The sequence below is a fragment of the Octopus bimaculoides genome, chromosome 22 (genome assembly GCF_046866305.1).
Source record: "Octopus bimaculoides isolate indiv1 chromosome 22, ASM4686630v1, whole genome shotgun sequence".
Classification (NCBI taxonomy): Eukaryota; Metazoa; Mollusca; class Cephalopoda; order Octopoda; family Octopodidae; genus Octopus; species Octopus bimaculoides.
The window spans coordinates 34,043,477-34,050,065 of record NC_142949.1 but is presented as its reverse complement, the minus strand read 5'-3'; the positions used below and the strand labels follow the sequence as shown (position 1 = coordinate 34,050,065).

The 6,589-nt window shown below is 34.5% G+C and overlaps 1 protein-coding gene across 1 annotated transcript in view; it reads left to right on the top strand.

Annotated features, from left to right (window-relative positions):
• LOC149131440 (uncharacterized) overlaps positions 1 to 2,994 on the top strand; it is a 68,027-nt gene extending 65,033 nt beyond the window's left edge. Inside the window, exon 3 of the mRNA XM_089339550.1 lies at positions 1 to 2,994. This exon is cut by the window's left edge and continues 365 nt beyond it. The gene's annotated coding sequence lies outside the window, so the exon portion shown is untranslated.
• Positions 2,995 to 6,589: the final 3,595 nt, after the last annotated feature.

Here is a 6,589-nt window from a genome sequence, read left to right as displayed (position 1 = left end):
ATTATTATTATTATTAATATTACTAAGGCGGTGGAGCTAGCTGAATCGTTAGCACGCCGGGCGAAATGCTTAGCGGTATTTCGTCCGTCTTTACGTTCTGAGCACAAATTCCGCTGGGGGTCGACTTTGCCTTTCATCCTTTCGGGGTCGATAAAAGAAGTACCAGTTGAACACTGGGGTCGATCTAATCGACTAGCTCCCTCCCCCCAAAAACTCCAGGCTTTGTGCCTTTAGTAGAAAGGATTATTATTATTATTATCATCATTATTATTATTATATAAACATGGCGAGTAGGCAGAGTCGTTTATGTTTAGAGAGAAAATGCATAACAGCATTACTTCCGGCTTTTTGCGTTCTGAGTGTTAAAATCCCGCCGAGGTCGACTTTGCCTTTCATCCTTTCGAGGTCGATAAAATAAAGTACCAGTCAAGTACTGGAGTCGATGTAATCGACTAACTTCCTTCCTTCAAACTTACTGGCCTCGTGCCAAAATTTGAAACTATTATTATTATTATTATTATTATTATTATTATTAATATTATTATTATCATTATTATTATTATTTACTAAATATTATTTTTAATTAATTTTCTAACGAAATTAATGAATGTTTTACTTGTACACACACACACATATATATGCTGATATATATATTCATATATATATATATATATATATATATATATATATATATATATATATATATATATATATATATATATATATATATATCCATATAAAATATGTTGTATGTAATATTTATATGTGTGTGTATATCTATATATATGTATGTGTATGTGTATGTGTATGTGTATGAATATATTCATATATATATGTGTGTGTGTATATATACATATATATAAATATATATATATAATATTATATAATATTATATTATATATTATTAGGTCGTCAAGTATGAAATTTGTAGAAAAGAAAAACGAGTTGGCTAATGTTTATAAATACGAGGAAGAGTTTTATTCATCAAACTATGCACCAATATTGTCAATACACTTTTGCCATTCCAGTGGTAGCTTGTCCACACCGGATCTGTAAAAGCCTGGCAATCTAGAGTCAATAAAATCTTAGAAGGCCTGTTTTACAGCATTGTCAGAATTAAATTTTTTCCTATCAAAAAGTTATCCAAATTCTGGAAGAAGTGGTAGTCAGTGGGGACAAGATCAGATGAGTATGGTGGATGAGGGAGAACTTCCAACTCCAACTCCTGTGGTTTCACCAATGTCATTTCTGCATATGTAGTCTGGCGTTGTCTTGCAATGAAATAGGAGTGGATCTGTTGACTAATCTAGGCTGTTTTTTGAAAGTTTCTGCATCATTTGGTCCAGTTGGCTGCAGTATACTTCGGCCGTGATTGATGAGCCAGGTTTAATGAAATCATAATGGATCGCATTTGCACACGACCACCAAACACACACCATCAGCTTCTTTTGGTGAATTTTGCTTTTTGGACTGTGTTTTGGTGGCTTGTCTTTGTCCAACCATTGTGCTGAATGTCTACGGTTGTTGTACTGGATCCATTTTTCATCACATGTTACAATTCGATTAAAAAATGATTCATTTTTGTGACGAGAAAGTAGCATAATGCAGGCTTCCAAACGTTGCTGTTTCTGATTTTCATTGAGTTCATGTGGAACCCACTTATCCAACTTTTTCACTTTACCGATTCGAACTAGGTAAGTCAATGTTGTTTGCTTGCTAACACCAAACAACAGCGATAATTGACAGGTACTTTGAGATGGATCTGACTCGACGTTAGCTTTCAGTTCGTCATCATCCACCTTTGATTCTGGTCGACTGCGTTGCTCAGTTGTGAGGTCAAGGTTACCAGAACGAAATTTTGGAAACCAGTTTGATACTATCTGCTGTGTAATAACATTAGACTGAAATACTCCATTAATATTCTGAGCTGTCTATGGTGCAGTATTTCCAAGAAAAAACTTATATTTCAGAACTGTACGAACTTCGGACTTAACCATCTCTAAACAAAAATAGCAAAAACGATTTATAAATACTTTATAAAGTGCAAAATGAATTAGAATAAAGAAATAGATGTGTCACAGCTTTCTAACAAAGAATAAAGATTGTCTAAGTACAATAATGGCGCAAAATGAGCAGCTGTCAAAGTTTACCATATACCTTACTACAAATTTCATACTTGACGACCTAATATATATATATATATATATATATATATATACATATAATATATATATATATAATACATTTAATATATATATAATACATATATATATAATATATCTAATATATATATATATATATATATATATATATATATATATATATACATATATTTAATATATCTTATATATATATATATATATATATATATATATATATATATATATATATACACATACATATATATGCGTTTTTTCATTGTGCTATCGGCAAATTTGTCTTTCTAGAAAATTCGTACGTCTGCTTTTAAATGAAAAAAATAAAAAAATAAAAACAATTAATAAAAAGAAAAGTAATTTGTTTCGGGGTGGGATCATGGAGGGAATATGAAATAATAATTTTAAAAGAAAAATCTAAAAAAAAATAATAAAATAAAATAACCAGAGGCGTAGGAAGGTAGAGATGAGACTAAGGTCCCTTTTTTTTTTTTTTTGTATTTTTTTATGTGTCAGTCTTGAATTTTGAATAAGTGTTTGATTTACCTTGTTTTTCGTAATAACTGGGGTTCAATATACCATTGAGGAGAAGAACTTGGAATCCAACTAAATAAGGAAAGACATGCTATATAACTACGACAAAAATATTCTCTTGAACGAAACAAAATTTGAAAAAGGAAAAAAAAAAGAAAATACCATTTTTTACAAAAAAAAAAATAATTTTAAATAATTAAATAAAATAATTGAATGGATAAATAATTATGTAATGGATTTAATGTGATTTTTATTTCCTTTCTGGGTTTTATTAAAAAAATAATAAAGATATGAAAATAATAAATCTGAGTTTTTCGTGTTTTTTTTTTGTGTATGTATATACACATCTATGTATGTGTTAATGTATATGTTTATATATACATATGTATGTGCGTGAGCGTCTGTATGTGCGTGCGCAGACATTTGAGTATGTGTGTGTGTGGTGTGTCAGTTATTTCAGTCATTTGTTTCAGTCATTTGACTGCCGCCATGCTGGAGCACCGCATTTAGTAGAACAAATCGACCCCAGTACTTATTCTTTGTAAGCCTAGTAATTATTCTATAGGTCACCTTTGCCGAACCGCTAGTTTACGGGAACGTAAACACACCAACATCGGTTGTCAAGCAATGGTGGGGTGATAAGCACAGACTCACAAATACATACATATATGTGTGTATATATATATATATATATATATATATATATATATATATATATATATATATACATATACGACGGGCTTCTTTCAGTTTCTGTCTATCAAATCCATTCACAAGCCTTTGGTCGGCCCGAGACAACAGTAGAAGACACTTGCCCAAGGTGCCACGCAGTGGGACTGAACCCGGAACCATGTGAAGATACTGAACAAAGGCTGAACTGAAATGAGGCAAGTATGTTCCACTCGATGTGTAATGTTAGTGTATGAGCGCAACTACCTATGAGCTTTATCGATACCCCTCCCCACCTGTGGTTACTCATTAACAACAATAACACCAATCTAATTAACTCGCTTTCCACCACAAGGTTCAGATCGAACCCGGATCCATGCGGCTACGAAACAAGCTTTTTACTACACAGCCATGCCTCGAAGTAATTGGATTCACTTCTAATCACTCATTTCACTATCCGATTTTTAACATTATCAAACATGTCTTCCATTCGTCGTTTCACAGAGTTGGTTTATAATGGAATCGTACCATAATTCCTAGCTATTTTGTCTCCATGTATTCTAGAGACAATTGCTTTGGCAGCAGGTAGAATTAGTTCCTCCGCTGCTGTATGTGATTTTTTCCCATTTTTAGCTATTAAAAGAGACACATCATGCGATGCAAACACAACGTTTTCATTATCACAAACACTTTCTATTTTTTTCTGATTGACTTTCGACATGAATGTCGTTCTTACCGTCTTCTTTGAAAATATCCAACAAGTCTGCTCTTAATGCTTCGTTTCGAAATGTCAGCGATGTTTGGCTGGGTTCATGCTTTCCTTTTCACATTGTTTCATTACATGAAACACACTATGGCTTCTCTTCACCTTCAAGCTTAGCTATATATAAATCCGAACAATATGTACTCATTTAAATATTTCCGAGTTTTCAATTTTCAGACTTGAGCCAGTTTATATATAACATATAATGTGTGTATGTATGTGTGCGTACTTATATATGTATATATATATATATATATATATATATATATATATATATATATATATATATATATATACATGTATATATATGTGGTTATATATATATATATATATATATATATATATATATATATATATATATATATATATATATATATATATATATATATATATATATATATATATATATATATAGAACTGAGTTTTGTTTTAGACTATGAATGAGCCTTGATAAAGAAGTGTTATTAGTTCTTGCTTGAGATTTAAAGCTAGAATAGTGGTTACCAACTCTTACATTGAAGGTGGTGCTGCACGAGCATATATATAGATAAGTGGAGTCCTCCGTCGATACTGCACGTTCATATATAGTATTTTTAGTGAGGCACCTCTTATCTGAGGGACAAGACGTGGGGCGTCTACAGCTGCATAGGATTCTACTAAGCTATAGTAGAAGATATTTTCCCAAGATAAACCGCATTGGGACTGAACCTGAAGCCATGTGGTTGCGACGCAAATTTCTTACCAGATAGTTTATATAGATACATAGGTCTATAGAGATATATAGATATACAGGTCGACCGAGTAGGAACGGGAGAAAGAAACGGAGGCGAAATGCCAACAACGGCCTGTGTAGAGGCAAGGCAAAGATGCAAACAGGGAATGCAATATACAGTGAGAAATAGAGTGGGGCAGAGAGAGAGAGATAGCGTGGAAAGAAAGAAGATAGATCTCTACATGAGAGAAGAGCAATCAGAGAGGTAACGTGATATAATAAAAAGAAATCTATGAACAGAGATAGAAATATAAAATAACAGAAATAGAAAGAAGGAAAAGGAGTTGAGTGGAGAATTGAATCCAATAACATTAGAAAACTTCCTTACAGTGCCTTTTCCATGAACAACGTGTCGTTAAGTGCAGACTATCATATTCAATATAGGGAGTCGAAAATATTTCGCTCCTCAGTTGAAATTACATCGGTTACATGAACATATGCCAACAATACCAATAAAATTTCCTGTGGTGTGTTTGTGTGTGTGTGTGTGTGTGTGTAACCAAGAGAAAAAAAATGGGGTTTGTGTGTGTATATGATATATACATATATGTATGCATATGATGTGTAATATATACACACATGTGAATATATATATGTATATATATCTGTGTGTGTGTGTGTGTGTGTGTGTGTGTGTGTTCACACAAAATTTCAGACCTTATGCCTTCAGTAGAAAAGATCATTATTATTATTATTATAAAGGCGGTGGGCTGGTGGTGGTAGTAGTGGTGGTAGTTATGGTGGTGGTAGTAGTAGTGGTGGTGGTGGTGGTGGTGGTGGTGGTAGTAGCAGTAATAGTAGTAATAGTAGTAGTAGTACTAGTAGTAGTAGTAGTAGTAGTAGTAGTAGTAGTAGTAGTAGTAGTTCAAATCAAGTGAACATCACGTGTATTATCGTAACCATTCCTCACCTCCAATCCATTTCCGCATCCTCTGTTTGTGTAATGGACCGGAGACTGTTCCATACGGACAGGCAGCCCCCCTCCCCCCTCCCCCACACACTCAGCCAGGTCGGTCAGGATCTCAACAACTCAGTCACAGAGCAACAACTTGCATGACTTGAAATTCCAGCCCAGGATTCTATAAGTTCAGTGGGGCGGAAAAAGAAGGAAGTAATTCAAAGGGGAAGACTATTAATAATGGCGGTGGCGGCGGCGGTGGCGGCGGCGGCGGTGGCGGCGGCGGCGGTGGCGGCGGCGGCGATGGCGGCGGTGGTGGCGGCGGCGGTGTTTATCCTTTGGTCATCTCTGATCAAAGAGACCATTGTTCAGAAGCAATCCATCTATGACTGTCCCTCTTCTTTTTCTTTCCATTTTTTACTTTTATTTTTATTTTGTTACGCATTGTTTGTGTACTTCAAACCACATTCACTGTCCATAGTGTTCGATCTCTTCAAAAACCGGTCGGTCTGTGTAATCGGAGGCAAAGCCAGTTGCTATTCCCATCAAGTTGAGTGGTCACTTTCAGGTTTCTCAAGTCATGCAAGTTTGTTAGATTTTTACTGAGTTAACTGCGTGTTGGTCAGTGTGGTAGGGTGGTAGGGTGGTAGGATGGTTGGCGGGCTAGATGGTGGGATTGCTGGGTGGATGGATGGATGGATGGATGGATGGATGGATGGATGGATGCCAGGAACAAACTTCGGTTTCATGAGATGAGAAAACGGATTTCAGATGAAGATAAAATAAATAATGCGTCG